General features: G+C 35.1%; 1 protein-coding gene across 9 annotated transcripts in view; it reads left to right on the forward strand.

The window, feature by feature from the left end:
- Positions 1-20076, forward strand: part of SSBP2 (single stranded DNA binding protein 2) — a 304408-nt gene that overhangs the window by 119495 nt on the left and 164837 nt on the right. The window contains exon 4 of one of the 9 annotated variants that reach the window (XM_058728072.1): positions 12470-12534. The exons of the other annotated variants lie outside the window; for them this stretch is intronic. The gene's annotated coding sequence lies outside the window, so the exon portion shown is untranslated. The remainder of the gene's footprint in view (positions 1-12469; positions 12535-20076) is intronic. 9 annotated transcript variants of the gene reach the window in all.

The following is a 20076-nucleotide window of genomic DNA, read 5'->3' on the forward strand; positions in this document are numbered from 1 at the left end:
ATTCAGCAAAGTTGCCGGATACAAAATCAATGTACAGAAATCAGTTGCATTCTTATACACTAACAATGAAGCAACAGAAAGACAAATAAAGAAACTGATCCCATTCACAATTGCACCAAGAAGCATAAAATACCTAGGAATAAATCTAACCAAAGATGTAAAAGATCTGTATGCTGAAAACTATAGAAAGCTTATGCAGGTAATTGAAGAAGATATAAAGAAATGGAAAGACATTCCCTGCTCATGGATTGGAAGAATAAATATTGTCAAAATGTCAATACTACCCAAAGCTATCTACACATTCAATGCAATCCCAATCAAAATTGCACCAGCATTCTTCTCGAAACTAGAACAAGCAATCCTAAAATTCATATGGAACCACAAAAGGCCCCGAATAGCCAAAGTAATTTTGAAGAAGAAGACCAAAGCAGGAGGCATCACAATCCCAGACTTTAGCCTCTACTACAAAGCTGTCATCATCAAGACAGCATGGTATTGGCATAAAAACAGACACATAGACCAATGGAATCGAATAGAAACCCCAGAACTAGACCCACAAACGTATGGCCAACTCATTTTTGACAAAGCAGGAAAGAACATCCAATGGAAAAAAGACAGTCTCTTTAACAAATGGTGCTGGGAGAACTGGACAGCAACATGCAGAAGGTTGAAACTAGACCACTTTCTCACACCATTCACAAAAATAAACTCAAAATGGATAAAGAACCTGAATGTGAGACAGGAAACCATCAAAACCTTAGAGGAGAAAGCAGGAAAAGACCTCTCTGACCTCAGCCGTAGCAATCTCTTACTCGGCACATCCCCAAAGGCAAGGGAATTAAAAGCAAAAGTGAATTACTGGGACCTTATGAAGATAAAAAGCTTCTGCACAGCCAAGGAAACAACCAATAAAACTAAAAGGCAACCAACGGAATGGGAAAAGATATTTGCAAATGACACATCGGACAAAGGGCTAGTATCCAAAATCTATAAAGAGCTCATCAAACTCCACACCCGAAAAACAAATAACCCAGTGAAGAAATGGGCAGAAAACATGAATAGACACTTCTCTAAAGAAGACATCCGGATGGCCAACAGGCACATGAAAAGATGTTCAACGTCGCTCCTCATCAGGGAAATACAAATCAAAACCACACTCAGATACCACCTCACGCCAGTCAGAGTGGCCAAAATGAAGAAATCAGGAGACTATAGATGCTGGAGAGGATGTGGAGAGACGGGAACCCTCTTGCACTGTTGGTGGGAATGCAAATTGGTGCAGCCGCTCTGGAAAGCAGTGTGGAGGTTCCTCAGAAAATTAAAAATAGACCTACCCTATGACCCAGCAATAGCACTGCTAGGAATTTATCCAAGGGATACAGGAGTACTGATGCATAGGGGCACTTGTACCCCAATGTTTATAGCAGCACTCTCAACAATAGCCAAATTATGGAAAGAGCCTAAATGTCCATCAACTGATGAATGGATAAAGAAATTGTGGTTTATATACACAATGGAATACTACGTGGCAATGAGAAAGAATGAAATATGGCCTTTTGTAGCAACGTGGATGGAACTGGAGAGTTTGATGCTAAGTGAAATAAGCCATACAGAGAAAGACAGATACCATATGGTTTCACTCTTATGTGGATCCTGAGAAACGTAACAGAAACCCATGGGGGAGGGGAAGGGAAAAAAAAAAAAAAAAAAAGAGGTTAGAGTGGGAGAGAGCCAAAGCATAAGAGACTGTTAAAAACTGAGAACAAACTGAGGGTTGATGGGGGGTGGGAGGGAGGGCAGGGTGGGTGATGGGTATTGAGGAGGGCACCTTTTGGGATGAGCACTGGGTGTTGTATGGAAACCAATTTGACAGTAAATTTCATATATTAAAAAATAAATAAATAAATAAATTAATTAATTAATTAATTAAAAAAAAAAAAAAGAATCTTCTGAGGGAGGATCACCTTTTAAAATAAATAACAAGAAATACAAATTCTACTTAATAAAATATTTTTTAGAAGATTTAATTCTACATAATGAAAATTAGAGAAAGGAAGAGAATAGGAATCAAGGATAAGACCTTGATATTTAGGAAAGCTCTGAAAGTCAAAGGTTAATTTATATATTAAACTAATGTTCTAATGAGAAAAAAAAATTCAGCCCTTTAATTCAAATATATAGGTAAATATTGATCAGATTAATTTAAAATACTTAAAATTCTTATCACATGAGATCTTTGTATCTTTTCATTTTAAGTGGAGAAAAAAAATGCTCTTTTTTTTTTTTTTTTTAGTTTATTTATTTATTTTGACAGAGAGCATGGGAACAAGTTGGGGAGGGGCAGAAGGAGGAGGGATATTATTCCAAGTAGGCTCCTCACCGGCAGTGTGGAGCCCAGGTGGGGCCCAGGAATCGTGAAATCAGACCTGAGCTGAAACCAAGAGCTGGACATTCAACCGACTGAAACACCCAGGTACCCCAAAAATGCCCTTTAATTAACCTGGTCCAGAATATTAAAAGATAAGTAAAAAGTACATTTTTATCATTTTGAAAGATTGGAGGAGATACTGTTAGATTTCTCAGTTAATATTTTCATTTTCAATGAGAAATAATATATATATATATATTATTTACTATATGTATGTATATACATACATATACATATATTCTTGAGAGAGCGTGAGTGTGTGCACATGCTTAAGCAGGGGAGGGGCAGAGGGAGAGGGAGAATCCCAAGCAGGTTCCACACCCAGCATGGAGCCTGACATGAGGCTCGATCTCAGGACCATGAGATCATGACCTGAACTGAAAATCAAGAGTTGGATGCTTAACTGACTGAGCCACCCACATACCCCCACAATGTATTTTATAATATCTTGTATATTCAGTGATGTCATTAAAAAGATCTGATCATCAGTGCGTGTCTGTATGAAATATTTAAATTTTAAAGCTGTTGAGATATTTTGTTTTGTATTATGAATTAAAATATTTAGTGTTTAAGGCCTTTGTTACCACTTTACCTAGATTTGAAATTATGGTAGCCTTGTGGCCAAATTTATTTATTTGGCTTATTAAAAATATAAGCAAGACTATGCAAACTAATGTACCATGTTTATATTTGACATTTAGTTTATAGAGTTTAATTTACCATACCTATGCCCTGTGCTCAGAAAAAAAAAAAAAAATAGAAAAGATTTTGTCTTTGGAGCAACTAACAATTTTCAGAATGAAAAAGACAATCTGTAACTTCCTGCCTGCTAGTCATTTCCAATAATTTTAGAAAACTCCTCTCCCCTTTTAATTTTAAAGCTGTTTTTCTCGTGGATTTTCCTGATATTACTTTAATAAGATCAGTACAAACGATACCACATTTTATCAAACTTATTTGATGATGTATTAAGAATGTATCTAAAATTTAAGAATTTCTTCTCAGGTTATAAGTCAAGTGATTTACCAAGAAAAATCTTGTTTTTTGCTATATCAACACACTATGCAAAAACAAGTAGAGATATCACAACATTTATACTCATGATCAATTGAATTGTGAAGATTTTATATAATAGCATCCTTCCTATTTAGTCAATGAGCACCATATTTAAACATTAATGTCTTTAAAAAAAACACATGTGTTTTTAAACATCTCTGAAATGGATATGCATCTCATGAACAACTAAGAGAGTTTCATGCCATGATCTAATTATCTGGCAGTATTTTTCTCTCTTCCTAATGATACATAAAATAATTGTGATCATTGTGAGTATTAAGATAATGGCCACCTTACTGATGAATTGTGATTATGGTAGATATGTAGTGTTTCTGGACAGAGAAAATAGTAGTAAATTATATTTTTTCAATAGTCCACTCATCTTTTATACTTTACAGTACATGTTTTGGAGTGCCTGCCTCGCTCAGTCTGTAGAGCATGTGACTCTTGATCTCAAGGTTGTGAGTTCAAGCCCCACATTGGGTGTAGAGCTTACTTAAAAAAATAAACAAAAAAACCAGGCAAACAAAAAACCAAACATGTTTTTTTCCTCATGTGCAATGTGGTAAATTATTTTGAATGATGGGATATACATATTTTCATTACTAGGTTCAAATTTTGTGTAAATTGTTTAATAACATTAAGCTATTCAGAAGAACACTTAGAGCCTTATTTGTATATGTTCATTGTATATACTTTTTCAAAATGATAGTATAGAGGCCACAGAAGTGTTTTCATAAAATTTAACTAATAAAAACACAGTTTTATGTTAAATGGTGAACCCAATAACAAATAATTGTCATAATTTCTAGTTTTTAAGTTTTTTGAGAAATGATTGTAGTTTTGTTTTTATTATACATATTGTTATCATTTCAGGAGAGCTGTTACTGGTTGAAGCCTCAACTTTTTTCCTCTTGAGCCTGATCAATCTTTTCATATCCATTGTGACTTTTTACACTTTTCAAAGATGGTGACAGTATCTCCCATCCCCCATATTCTTCTGCTTGTGACCTTGCCACTCTTCCATCAAGAGGTGGAGTCCAATTTCCTTTCCCTTGAATCTGAGCTGACCTTAGTGACTTGCTTGTAATCAGTAAAATATGAGGGAAGTGATGCTATGTGACTTCTGAGGCTAGGTCAGAAGAAGTCTTGCATCTTTTGCTTTGGTATCTTGGAATGCTTGCTTTTCAGCCATTGCTTCTCAGGATGCTCCCTCTTAAAGCTGTATCACCATTCTATAAGAAATGCAGTCCCAAGATTAGCAGTGTCTCTACCTTCCAGTCGTCTGAGGAAGAGCCATTAGTGAAGAAGCCATTAATGAAGAAGTCCTTAGCCGTTTGAGTTTTCCCAGCTGAGGCACAGATATCCCAGAGTCTGTAGAGATGGCCATTTCTACTGTTCACTGTCCAAAGTTCTGAACTACATGACCCATGAGCATAATAAAAAAGTTGTTATTTTATCTGCTACTAACTTTGGGAAGGTTTGTTATACAGCAATAGATAATGAGAATAGTACTTAGTATCTGAAAGTGGGGTGCTACTGTAACAAAAAGAAAAGGACATAGTATCAGCTGGTGGGTGGACAAGAAATCATGAAACTTGAGATAAATTCATGGAGACTATGAGGGATTGAAAGAAAGTAATGCCAATATTATTTGAAACTGGAAATAATATCTTTGTTATCTAGTGGCAGAAAGTTTAGGAAAACTCCACCTATGGTAACATGGAAAATAGAAAGTGTACTTAGTGAACTGATGCATATGGCAAAGGGGGGTATGATAAAGAATGTCCAAAGTGTTTTCAACTTTTTCTTTTAGCTATACCTTATGAAATGTGGATGGGGAGAGAGGAGTTAATAAAGAAATTCTTGTTTTCAAGCAGAATTTGGCTGAAATGTAAAGGGCTCAAGAAAGTTTTTCCAGCCTGCAAAGGTTCTCAAAGGGCCTAAGAATGAAGATCAAACCCAGAGCAAAGTTTGGAAAATGTGGTCTCAAGGTAAAAATAAAACTAAGGTGTAACTATAAAACCTTTTTTAAGATCTCAGAAAAATTTGAGGCGGCCCTCATAGATTCTCTTAGACACACAAAAAAAACCTTTCAGGAATCTTAATGGCACAACTTCCAGTTTTTCTCTCGTAAACAAAAGGGCTTCCAAGAATCTTCAGGACCTTGTCCCACAGCAGCCTCACAGAGGGCCCAAGGTACAAAAGGACTTATTTCAGTGACATCTGTGGGCATAGCATTTGCCTGAATGAGTGGGCTTATAAAATATGTTTTTTGAAACATAAGAAACCTATAAAGCTTTTTAAAAGAATTCTATCAGCCTGGGGTGCCTGGGTGACTCAGTTGAGTGTCCAGCTCTTGATTTATGCTTAGGTCATGATCTCAAAGTTTGTGAGTTTGAGCCCCACGTGGGTCTCCATGCTGACAGCACAGAGCCTGCTTGGGATTCATTCTCTGTCTTCTCTCTCTGCCCCTCCCTTGCTCATGCCCCTCCCACCCCATTTAAGAAAAAAACACTGATATAAATACTTAATTTGTTGCGGTCAAGTTTGTAGAAAGACTCAATAATAGTGTAATGCCTTTTGCTTTTATATCTTAAATATGTATACCCTAAATGTTGATATTTTTTATTTTCTATTGTTTAGCATATTTAGCCAGAGTTTGAAAAGTTATAAGGAAAGCATTTCTGAAGGAGAGAATTGCCTTTCTGTACTAGTCTAATGTCTATTCTACTATACTATTTTGTTGCTATGGTAAGAAAAATAGGCAAAATAATTTGTAAGGAATTTAGTATTTTTCCTTTTTAAATTTGTGATTACTAGATTATATCTGGTTTCTCCCTTCCTTTTTCCTGTCTCATATACTCAGCTGTTCTTTACAATCTTTTCCTGTGATTCTGAATTATTTATAACAATGCCTAAATTGTTATAGAACATTGGTGTGGATTTTATTTTCTAACTAAGATACATGTAGGATCTTTAACTTTGTAGTTCCTTAGTATATGTTATGCATTATTTGTGATCCATGATAGAAATATCTAAAAATTATTACATGTGGTTTATCTTAGATTTCCAGCATCTAATCTATATCTTTTATTTTTAAAAAGGCAGACCATCTCAACACTTTTTAAAAAATTTGTTACTTCTTTAATTAAAAATATATTTATTGACCTTGCCAGACACAATCCTTAGTGATGAAGGTATGGAAATAAAACAGAGCCCCAGTGTTTAAAGAGCTTCTGTCTCATAGGGGACATAAGTCAAAAGATGATTGACAATAAAATGTGCTCTGGCAAAAAAAATAAACAGCATATTATGGAAACATTTGGGGGATGGGCTTAAAAACCTAGCCTGCACAGTTGACAGAAGGCTTTCAGGAGGAGCTTTGGAGGAGATTAGAACTGGCTAAGTTTCATGAGTGCAGAAAAATTGAGATCATATTCTCCTCTGTCTCCTCACTGCCTACTACAGTGCCTAGAATGTAGTGCATATTTGATGGTGATTAAAAAGCAGGGATATCTACCTGAATTTTGATAGAGCATTTTGGGATGAGTTGAGAGAATAAGTGAAAGACCCAGCCTGTAGAAAAGTTTTTATCCTTGGAAAAATCCTCTCCTGAACCAGAGGCAGGCCTATTCATTCTCTCTCCCTCTCTCTCTCTCTTTCCCTTTCCCTTTCTCTTTCCTTCCCCACCCTCCATGATATCTACAGGCTTTGACCATTCACTGTCTATTGTTTGTAAGCAAATTGCTATGACGTCTTGGTGACTTGTCCTAGAAGTTAGACAATAAAATTTAATATTTTCAGCATCCCTGTGAAAAGGCCCTTCTGGTCTAAAAATTATGTTCATTTGTTTTTGTTAAAAGTGTTTTTATTGAAGAATAGGGGGGAAATAGAAACTTACTCCTTTCAGTCTTGAATAAAGTAAAAATGATGTAACTGGACTCATCATAAAACCTTTAATGATATAACTGGCTAATAACATCATTAGCCTGGAATTTTTGGCCTGGGCAAAAAGAGGTTAGGCATCTTCCCCTTCTCCTAACAGTGGTCCCATTGGCAAAAGCTCACCTTCAGATGTCAGGTTATCAGGCACTCCCTTTGCCATACATTCCCAAATGGCAACCCCACTGTGGGGTCCTGGATCTTTCAGATGATTTAAGATTTATTCTCCTCAGAAGAGTAAGAGCAACGGTGTTAATACCAGGTTACTGCTTGGTACTATACATGTTTAGAGAATAAAGACAGTCAGATTTCTTTGCATTTCTCATGAAGGAGAGGTTACAGTTTTTGTGATTAAGGATCTAAGTAGGGTTTGACCAGACTCTTTTTTTTTTTTTTTTTAATTCATTTTTGAGAGACAGAGAGAGACAGAGCATTAGTGGGGAAGGGGCAGAGAGAGAGACACACACAGAATCTGAAGTAGGCTCCAGGCTCTGAGCTGTCAGCACAGAGCCCGACAAGGGGCTCGAACTCACAAACTGCGAGATCATGACCTGAGCTGAAGTCGGATGCTCAACCAACTGAGCCACCCAGACGCCCTAAGCACCTGACTTTTGATCTCAGCTTAGATCATGATCTCACGATTCCTGAGATAGAGCCCCCCATCAGACCCCATGCTGACTGCACGAAACCTGCTTAGATTCTCTCTCACCCTCTCTGCCTCTCCTGTGACTCGGGTGCACATGCACATGTACACTTACTTTCTTTCTCAAAATAAATAAATAAACCTTTTTTTTTTCTTTTTAAATTCTGAAACACACACACAAAAAGTCCACTCAGGTATCAGGGTGGGTTGGAGGAAACAAAACTAGAGGTAGGGATGTACAGACTGTTGTTTCACTTCCTGTGTCTGTGTAACAAAATTATATCAGGAACATAATGGTGTAGAGCTTTTGTTATGCTGCTGGCTTCCTTCGTTGAGGAATTTGGATAGGGTGTAGTGGGGATGGCTGGTCTCTACTCTGTGATATTTTATACCTCTGTAATAAAAGATATCACTCCATTATCTTCTGTATGGCAAATTATTATCAGAAGTTTGTTGTAATTCCTTTTTTTTCTAGATGCCATCTATATCTATCTATCTATCTATCTATCTATCTATCTATCTATATATATATTTATTTATTTATTTATTATGGGATTTGAATATAATACATCTATGTATGATACTTATCCTACTTGATGCTTGCTGAGCAAGTCGAATCTGTGTTTTGTTACATTTTACTAATTATGAAAAGTTGTCAGCTATTCAAATATCTTCAAATATTTTTTTCTGTAATCTTTTTTACCTCTTTTCCTTACAGGTGTGTTACACTTTTATATTGTCACATAGTACTTGAATGATCTGCCCTCTTTTTTATTCATACTTGTGTTTTTTTATTTTTTTAATTGTGTGGGGTTTTTTTTTGTTTGTTTTTTTTTTTTAGTTTTTGTGTTTCACGGTGAGTGATTTTTATTTACTTATTTTCAGGTTGACTGATGATTTCCTCACTGTGTTGAGCTTACTGATGAGTTTGTCAAAGGCAGCCTTTATCTCTGTTACCGTGTTTTTATTTCCATCTTTTGATTTGATTTGATTTGATTTTCTTTTATAGTTTCCATCTCTACTGAAATTTTCCATTTGTTCTGGCTTTTGGTCAACCTTTTTACACTGGAATATATTAACATATTAATCACAGATACTTTAAATTTCTTGCCTGATAATGCCACTAACTTTCTCATATCAATTTATTTCTTTGTTGGTTGACTATGTGCTTGTTTTTTTTTTTTCCTTCTTTTTTCATATGGCTTGTACTTTTTGACAGAAAGCTAAATATCTTGTCTAGGACAGTGGAGACTGAGATAAATTTTATTCTGCTTAAAAATTGACATGCCTCTTTTTTTCCTAGCCGTTTCATGTATGGGGAGAGCAGTTAATATAGTCAGGGGTTTTGCTGGGGTCGGGTTTTGTTGTTGCTTTGGTATCAGTGCACTGTGGGCTTCAGATTTCTCTAGCATTATTTTGTGTTCAGAATAGAGGCTGGTTAGCTCAAGGGTTTAACCCAGTATCTGGTCTGTCTTCACCCCAAAATCTTTAATTTGTTTCTGAGTCTTACACAGGGTCTCTTGTTGCTATCTGGAACCTCCCCTAGAAGTAGACTCTTTATTTGTTACTTGATAATTACTGGCCTGGTAGTATAGGACATGGGGTGACATTCTTTGTTCTGAGTCAGCCTCAGTGTTACTGGAAGGTTGTTTCCCTGAGTCTCTTGGGTGTCACATTGTGAGCAATCCTGTCTTATCCCAGTGGTGGAGGACCACTAGTAGTAAATTCCAGATGTTTTTTTCTTCCTTTCCTTCCAGGGATGGAGGGCGTTTTTTCTGTTCTTTTCCTTCAGCTTGACTTTTCACCTGTGCCCTGAGGGCTACAGGGGTTTTTGACCTTTCATCCTTAGTTTCAGGTTTTTTGTTTTTTGAGGGGAGAGGGACTAGGTGGGACTTTGTGCTTTTTTCACAGTAGCTGCTTTACCGGTCCTCCAGGCCTTCTATTTGAGGGAGGTCTCTCCAATCTCTTCTTCCCCCCCAACTTTTTTTGCTCTCTGAGGAATGTGAGAAGACTTATTGAGTAGATGAGCATTCATTCCCCTGATGTTTCTGGCTCCCAGGGATTCTCTATTCTCATGCTGGTTCACACTCAGCCTTTAGCAGTTTGTTAGAAATTTTAGCTGAGTCCTTATCAGCCTGTATGCCATCTGTCGTCTGCTTCAGGTAGCCAAGTGCTCACGTCCTGTTTCTCCTTGGAGGTGTCTGTCTTACTTAGATGAGCTCTCTTAGGGGCTCAAGAAAATTTGTAGATTAACTGCCTTTTTTGTTTGTGTGTGATGAGGTTGGAAACAATACTGTTTCCAGCTTTCTACATCTTATGTGGAAAGCATATGAGTAGGTCCCTCAATACATAATCACTATTAAACTGCATCACTTACAGTACTTACTGGATTACACATATGACCTGAAAGATCCACAGTTAATTACCACTTTGATTTTCCTTCTGTTACATTCCTTTTAAATCTCTGGCAAAAGCCTGATAATTCCTCTTTGTAACACTTCCCTCCTCATTCCAAACATATTAAGTCCTCTTCTGAGAGACACAGTTTGAAATACATTGGTGGGGAAAGGAAAATCTCATTTTTAAGAAGTAGAGAAATCCGGGCCCTAATATAAGCTCTTCTTTTATTGATTCATCTGACATCAATCACTTATCCAGATGAACCTCTTTTTTTACCTTTTAGAAGGGGATGTTAAAATGTTCACTCCTCTTACAGGATTGTTTTATGACTCAAATGACTATGGTGTGTAAATGATCTCTGAGAAATATAAAAGTCTATGCAAATTGTGATTTTTATTATTACCTTTTCCTATATAATTTCTACTCATGAGTGCGTTTATTTTTACCAAGATTAAGTGGACCAGCTATAATCTATCTGACTTCCTGTTTTTGATTTATTTAAAGAACTTTTTATTATTGGTTAAAGGCATGGTAAGGGCTTGAATTGTTTTTTTGTTTTAACTAACTTCTAATTTGAACCTCTCATGCTCTATTACATAGACTTCCCTGTTTTTCTTTGTGGTCAGAATTTTCTTATCTCAAATTATAACTTTTTACCGTTAAAGATCTTTTTCAACTGTTAGTTGTCCACGTAAAAGTTCATTTGCTACCATTTGATTTTTTGGAAGCTCTGAATTTTTGATATGTGATCTTATTTCTTTTTTGTTTCTAATAAGTTTGTTGTAAAGTTTCTAGGCATCTTGTCATTAGTTGTTTTTTAAAAACTTCTTTGAAAAGACTATCTCATTTATTCATAATTTTTTTGGAAAACTTGGTGACTCCATGGCTATTTTAGGAGAAGATTGACCTTGGTTAACAAGTATTTACTAAGTACTCATCTACTTGCACTTCAGATGTCAGTAATCGTCCTTCATAGGGACTTAACAACCAACATGTTCTGCACCAATATGGTGGCAAACACAGAGAATCACTGGACTCGGCATCTCCCTCTACCACTGCTTTCTTCTTCATAGAAAATGTTGTTTCAGGTTTCCTTCCTTTCCTTCCATTACCTTGAACCCTTTTTGCAACTCACTTTTCAGTTTATTCTATTTCAAGCAGTATTTTTCCCCTCATATGTACACACATCTTATTTAAATTTTCTTCTTTTCTAAATATGGTTTAGTTATTATACTAAAATATTTCTCTTTTGCTCATACTCTTACGAAGAACCTCAAACAACCTTAATCACAAATGAGAAGGATCAAAATGCAATTACTACTTTACTTGTATTAAGAATGAAATATTCATACATTTAATGGAAATGAGACAAAATATAGTAATAGCCTGGGGCAGGGGGCCCCAAGAACCCCCTGAAATACAGTGAGTTACTAGAAAGATTCACAGAACTCAGCATATAGCCACACTTGCTGATATAATTATTACAGCAAAACTTATAAAGAAAAAAAAAGGCAAGGGAAGGATGGAAGAAAAAGCAAAAGGCTCACAGGAGAAAGTCTGGAGGATTTCATATTTAAGCTTCCAAGAGCCCTTTCTTAGTAGGGTCACACAAGTTGCACTGAATTACTCCAGCAACTAGTTGTGGTCACAAATGTGAAACATCTACCAGGAAGCTCATTTGAGCTCAGTGTCAAAGGTTTTTATTGGGGGGGGGGGGGCTAGTCATGTAGACACCCTCTGCCTAGTATATACCAAAATTCAAACTCCTAGAAGGAAAGCAGATGTTTAGTATAAACCATATTGTTTGTGCAAGCAGTTTAGACATAGTGAGCCACCATTTTGTGAATGGTGTGAACCCTCCTGAAATCAAAATTCCCAGCAACCAGCCAAAGGCTGTCCTTACACCCAGGCCTTTCTAAGGATGTCAACCTAAAGCCTGCGATGTTAACTTTTCTCTCTCTCTCTCTCTTTTTTTTTTTTTTTTTTGTATACTGCAGTTAGACTTTGAAAGTCCGTCCAGAAAGCATCCAAAAGTTGTATTCAGAATCAGTACAGAACTCTGGTATGTTTCCTCATGTTCTGCTAATTGAATAAACACTAGCATTTATTATAAGCTATAATAATCTTAGGAAATAATTTTCTATTACTTTTCACCTCAAATAGTATTTCTATTATTGTAAATTTAAAAGGCTTTTTTATTGAAAGCCTGGACATTTTATAACATGTTTTCTTACATAAAAGAAATTCTAATTTTCAAACAACTGATTTGCAAATGAAATTTTATAATAAAACCTAGTTTTAGGATTTCTTAATTGTAGTTTACACAGAAGGAAAAAATTTGAGTAGATTGTATTCACTGGGGAAGGCTTTAAGAAGGAAATTGAAATTGAACTGAAGCAGGGTGGGGGGAAAGGACAAAGAATATGCCAGGGAAACTCAATAGCATGACTAAGGGAAGATTGAGGATGAGTAGCTTGAAGAGGAGAGGTACTCGTGTATTACTATTCAGAAGCAAACAGAAACTCACAATTACTTTTTGCATCCGTGCTCCTGAGGCACAGGATATATGTATTTTATGTTTTTGTTCATTCTAAAACTATAGGATGATCTACTTTTCTTATTTTTTTTAATGAAGCATATTATATATTTCTTTTGTTATGTTTCATAATCTTAAACTATTTAACTCACAGGGTTGTTTTGAAGATGCAGTAAGACGTGTGAAAAAGATATGTGAAAGTATTTATGGCCATCATTTAAAAAAATTTTAACTGTCTCATCCTAATGAGTTAAATTAGGCATATACTTCACATATAATTTTATTATGTATGGAATTTCTGGGCACAGCACTTTTATGTATCTCCCTCAGCTTGCTCTTACTTGTTCTCCTGCTACCTGACTGAATATTCATGCTGTTACAGAACCTAGTCTGGATCACCCAGCAGAAGAACCAAGCAGCACTCAGAGATCTTGGGAGGCGGCAAGTTTATTTCACACCAGCAGGCTCAGAGGAGATCACTCTCCAGAAGTCTGAGCCCTGAGTGTGTAAGCAGAGGGAACAATTTATAGTCTGTTACTTCTGCATTCCTCATTAGTAGTAATTTGGCGTGGGCAAGTGGGGTAGGAAGAAGAACCCGGAAGGGGAGTCTGGTCAGAGACTGGAATTTCCCTATCAGTCCTTTTGGCCATCTAATAACAGATTTTTTCCCTGTCAATGCCAGAAGGTCTTCTTGCTGCTAAACATTACAGTTCTTTAATTCTATAGTGTAGCGTAGGTGTCTAGTATTTATATACGTGTTGGTTTGGGTTTTCATGCTTCTTCATATCATATAGTTTCCTTATTTGGCCTTTGTTTCCTGTGTTTTCCTCTGGCACACCACTCAACTATTTGGAGAGCAACTTTTATAAGACCCAATCTTCGGTACTTTAGTTTCCTTGCAATATTTTTTATGGTTAAAATAGAATTTAAAAGTGTTGTCAATTCCAGGATAGCAAAGCTATATAACAAAAGTCCTTTCTTTGTGGTAATAAGAGAAGTAAAATATTTCATGAGTGCCTAGTGCCTAGCCTAAAGCTGTCTCACACATTGTTATTATGTATGACTATTTGACTCATTATGAAAAATTGAGTATATTATCTAATTCTTTCAAATGTAAGATATATTGCAAGAATTATTAGAAATTCAGCTAAATAATCATTGCCTGATAATACAATAAAACTCTTGGTAAATATCTAGATAAATCATTAAAAATTTTAGGCCAAATATTTGAATATGTCACTGATCACTCCAAAAAAACCCACGTGGTTGTTAACAATAGCTCAATAATTGGCTGATTTATTCTTTTCTCTCCAGATTTCTGATGTATGTAGAAATATCCTTAAAGTTCATTAAATAATACCTATTAATGAGCAGGGGAGGAGCAGACAGAGAGGTGGACACAGAATCTGAAGCCGGCTTCAGGCTCTGAGCTGTCAGCACAGAGCCAGGTGTAAGGCTTGAACTCACGGACTGCAAGATCATGACCTGAGCTGAAGTCTGATGCTTAACCGACTGAGCCACCCAGGTGCTGCCTCCCTGCCCCATTTATTCTGTTTAAAAGCCAAGAAGCTGTGACTTGGTAATAGTTTTTATAATTCTGTTCTCCTTAATCTAATAAATTCTAAAACTTATTGGGCAATGATAGGAAACCATATTTCAGATGGAAAATGTGTCAAGTGTCTACTTTTTAGGATGAAGTAGAAACATACATGAGGATAGCACCTATTTATGTGTTTGATTAACTAGTTTTCAGAGTAGTTCCTTTGTTATTTATATTTTGAAATGTTATCTATATGTTAAAACAGGATAGTAATACATCTGATCATGTGTTTACTATCAGATTTCAATAATCATTACAAAATTATCTTTACATTTGTGTCACTTGCATATATTCTATAAATGAGAAATATGTGTTAGAGAATTATACTGTGTAAAAGAAGTCTAATACAAAACTTGAGTACATATACATTAGGTTTAATATAAATTATTTTCAGAAGAATGCTTGCTTTTTGTGAATTTACAAGAATACTTATTGAACCAAATATTTTTAAATGAATAAAATGGAAGAAGTCTCATCTTTTGTACCATAAATTGTTTAAAGTATAATTCCATTAAAATAAAGAGAACTTAATTTTGTTAATTAGCTTATTTTATTTTGAATATTTTTTAAAGTTTGTAAAGAGAAAGAAGTAGCAACTCGTCATAGAGCTAACCCCTAAACTAAGGCAAATACTTTTGTCTTGTGAAGATGGCTTTTCTTAGACAAAACAACCAGAGCTTTAACTTAATACTTAAACAAACTGTGCTTATATTTCAAGGGAAAAGCTATTTACTTTGAGATTCAGTTTAAGAGCTCTTCACAAAACTGGGAAAAAGCAAAGCCTTAGCTGAGATAGAACTTGATTGCTACTGATAAGGACATTTCTGTTTCTGATCTAGTGAGCTTTACATCTAAATTTCTGAATAAAAAAAAATTAGTTAGAATTTATAGCTAGAATGAAGTTAAATTAATCAAGGTATTTGTTTTTGAAGCAATTATATAAGCTCATGTTTTAGATTGCTTTTCAGTACGTATTCTTGCTTGAAAGGAGCCAATCAAATGGGAAATATTGAGGAGACAAGGCACAGAAAGAGATTGTGTTATAAGAATAAGACTATTCTTTTTATAGTTTTCTACAAAACATAACATACACTTTATTTCCTTGTACTCATATACTTAAAAATCATTGTACTATGCTCAATTTTAGGCAACCAGTAGCTATAAGTAATAGATTTCCCAAGCAGAAACATTTTCCTCTCTGTCTTCTATGGGCCAAGTCATTTTTCTGTCTACTATCTTTTAAAAGGCCAAAATTGACTTTTTCAACTTAGTAGTTACTCTTACTCTCAGTGGATTCTTTCTTCTTGGTTCTGAAGGTTCCTATTAACATGGTACAGACTCCACAAAATTGTAAGGTATAAAGTAACTGATGTTTGGGGCTGAAGGTGACTTTTCAGATCATTTAGTCAAACACACAGTCATTTTACATTTAACCCAGGTGTCACTTGTAGCCTTCTACCAATCCTGTGGCCTCTGTAGTACTGCTGCATATATGCCCTCAGGGATTATATGCTCGTAGTTACTTCCAGCTTCAAATTTGGACTCAGGGGACTTTTCATCTTACTTGCACTTTATCTACTAATCATTTTCTCTGTGTTTGTTATAGACCTTGGCAATAAATGGTATGATTGAATTGTAATCAGTTGGTACTAGGTGCTAATACTAGTACATTAGGTACTAGACCATTCATGTACCTATGAGAACCAAAGTAGTGGACTGTGCATTTGACCTATAAAATTTGTGTTTTTATTTAATTTTCACCTGGACTTCTTGGTGTTCTAGGTAGAAAAGCAGAATATTTTGTATTTGGTTTATATGTTGTCCTTCATTTTTAGATCTGAGATATGAAGTGATAATTAAATTGAAGGTTACCTTTAATCATTTACGCCTTAAAAATAGGGTACGGGGATAAAAAATAGACCCAGAAGCTGATAGACCCAGAAGCTGAGCACTGTAAAATTACCATTGGATATTAATATATGGTGTCATCGTATGTCCTTGCCTTCTGACACAAAACATTTTTTATCCTCACACATGAAGTCTTTTTTTAAGGAGAATCCCAGTTAAAATATTTTGCATCATAAATGCCTTGACATGGAACACACTTGTACTTGATACAATATGCTTGCCTGAAAATGTACTTAAGATATCTGGGTTGTTATCGTAGCTGTCATCATCTCTGATAAGGTATCAGTCTTTCTCATCCAGAACCAATTTATCAGGGTTACATAGTATTTCTAATACAAATCAGAAATTTGTGGCTTTTGTATTTTTAATACAAATCAGAAAAACAATAAACTGTGGGGATATGAAAATCCCAGATTGGGACACTAGACACTGTGATGCCGTTTCCCCAACCAAAAATTAAAATTTGCAGTCTGAAATTAGAACTAATGTAGAAAACTGGTGTGTGTCTTGATTTTGCATTAGATATCTTTTGGTCAAATTGTCAACTTATTTATCCTTCCCTACACGCCTGGCTCAGTAGGTGCTCAGTAAATATTCATGAGCTTGAGTTGAATTTGGAGTTAATATGGCTGATGGTGTTTTACTGCCCACCTGAGCAAAGCCAAGAGTATGACCTAATATACTTTTCCACTGTTTAGGATATAGCACTCTGAATCTGTTTCTTCTCCTACCAGCACAGCTTCTTTTTCTTCTAATTGCTGTACAGTTAGATTTTTCTGAAAAAAAATTCAACAGTAGTAAACCATTTCTTTAGTTCTGCTTTAGTATCTTGATTTATAGAGACTATACTTTAAGGGAAATACAGGCATTTCTATTCTGTGAAAAGCCACTTAGCCCAACCTCATACCACTCCTTCCTTCCCCAAAATTCAAATTTTCAAAATGGAAGCCAGGAAGCAGTAATTTTTGTTTGTTTTACAGAAAATTTCTTCAAGGCCTTTGAAATAGTAAGCTTTCTTAAATACATTAAATGTTATTTCTAGAACATTAACTCCTTAACTGGGCTGGAGGGTAGATAAACTGAAAACTAAATTGTTCAATTACTATCAAATTAAGATCAGAAATTAAAATAAAGCATCTCTTAAATTAAAAAAGCATACCTACTGGCAAGTTCTTATGAATACATGGTGCAAAATATATAATTATAATTATATATTTATATATAACTTAAAATATATATAAAATATATATATATATAATTATAATTAATGTAAAAAATTGTTGCTGGCAGTTAATCATGACAGGAACTGGCAAAACTATTCACCAGGTAGTATCTAGGGGCTCTTTGACAGCTTCCTTTCCTTATTGTGAAAGCCTTTATCCAATTACTTAATATTGTGCATGTGTGTGTTTGTGTGCTTGCACATGCATGTGTGCGTCAGTGCGTGTGCATGCCTGCGCTGAAGGCCAGGTGCTATTTTTGCTGTTAGTTACTTGAAACTATAGGGTTGAACGCATATATTTTGTAACCAGAATATGTCCACTCCTATCTGTACAGTAGATGAGGACAGAAACAGCTAAGGTTAAAATGAAAAACATAGTGAAGTTACTCATCTTTAAATCATCCATAATGAGGTCTGTGCATATTAATGTAATGTGATCTCTTTTTCCTTTGTCAGTCCTCTTCTTGCACCTTAATACTCAGAACTGCTTCCATGCTAATTTTTCTCTTTTGCCCTCATCATTGATTTTGTTATCCTCAATAGGATGACTCTCCAGTCCCTCTCAAGCTTTAATCTTCTCTCTCCATTTGGTCTCTTGGACATTTACACTTGTATATCAGTCTGCCACTTTCAATTCAGGGTTTTAAAAGCAAAATCACCCCACCCCTAGCCAAACCTAAACAAAGAAAATGTGAAAAAACAATAAGAAACTTGTTTGTCCCTTCTAGATTTCACAATTCTTTTTCTGATGTAATCTTTCTTCTATCCTCCCAGGATTTGACATGAATGTTTGACTCCTTCCCCTCTCTGCCAACATCCTCCAAATGATTTTTGCCTTTTGCTACCTTCCCTGATACCAGACTAATAGTTCCAAAATTATTGCTTTAATCATGTAATTCCTGTGCTCAAAAATGTCTAATGATTTCTTAGTACTTTCAGGAAGAAATCCACATTTCTTTACCTGGCATTAAGTTTCATGATTATCTGCTTCTGTTAGTTCCATTAGTTTCTACTCCCATCTGCTTCAGTCATGTTTGCTAGAATGTTTTCCTGTGTATATACATTAAAGCTATGCTTAGGGGCGCCTGGGTGGCTCAGTCGGTTAAGCGTCCGACTTCAGCTCAGGTCATGATCTCACTGTTCAAGGGTTTGAGCCCCGCGTCGGGCTCTTTGTTGACAGCTCAGAACCTGGAGCCTGCTTCAGATTCTGTGTCCCTTTCCCTGCTCCTCCCCTGGTCACACTCTGTCACTCTCTCTCAAAAATAAATTAAAAAATTTAAAAAAATTAAAATTAAATAAAAATTTTAATAAAATTTTATTTTAATAAAATAAAATTAAAATAAAAATTAAAAAAATTAAAAATTTTTTTAATTTTTATTTAAATTTATTTATTTAAATTATTTATTCATTTATTTAAATTTGTATGTTTATATTTATATATTTACATATAAATTATATTTATGTAAGTAAAGGAATATTAGCTTGCAAAAAAGACCACACAGAAAAACGTCGTTTTTTAAAATAGAGGTATAATTGACATGTAACATTATATTAGTTTTAGTTATGCAGTGTAATGATTTGTACATAGTTACAATTTTTTTTTCCTTGTGATGAAAACTTTTAATATCTATACTCTTAGCAACTTTCAAATAAGAAAACATCATTCTTGGGGTGTCTGCTGGTTGGCTCAGGGGCTTAAGTGTCTGACTCTGGGTCTCAGCTCAGGTCATGATCTCACACACAGTTCATGAGTTTGAGCCCTGCATCCGGCTTTCTGCTGTCAGCTCGGAGCCCACTTTGGATCCTTTGCCCACCTCTCTCTGCTCCTCCCCCCACCTCAAAAAGAAACAAACATTAAAAAAAATAAAGACAGTATCATTCTTTTTTTGTTGTTTTATTATAACAAAGATATCATTGGCAGGTTGGAAAGAGCTTCTACCTTTGACAGTTGTAAGTAATATATTTAACTTTGAAAGGAGGTATGCTTTCTAATGTTATATTGTGGAAGAGTAATATAAAGTGATAGTATATTAAGAAAATACATTTAAGGATAAAATAAAATACTTTTAATATTTCATATAACCATTTAGGCTCTTGAATTTTAAGTCTGTGTAGTTAAAAAAAAAGTTAACAGAGAAAGGTAATGTGAGTAAATGAATAGGGTATCAAATTAGTATTTTCCTGACCTACAAAATAGTGAGCACTGTCTGAATAGCTACCAAAGAACAGAAATGTAAAAAAACAGTAATAAGACCTATAGTAAGTAGATGCTTACAAAAAAAAGAATGGTCATAGACACAGATTTTTCTCTTTTTTTTTTGTTTCTCATTTTTGCTAT

This window comes from Neofelis nebulosa, chromosome 1, assembly GCF_028018385.1.
Source record: "Neofelis nebulosa isolate mNeoNeb1 chromosome 1, mNeoNeb1.pri, whole genome shotgun sequence".
Taxonomy (NCBI): domain Eukaryota; kingdom Metazoa; phylum Chordata; class Mammalia; order Carnivora; family Felidae; genus Neofelis; species Neofelis nebulosa.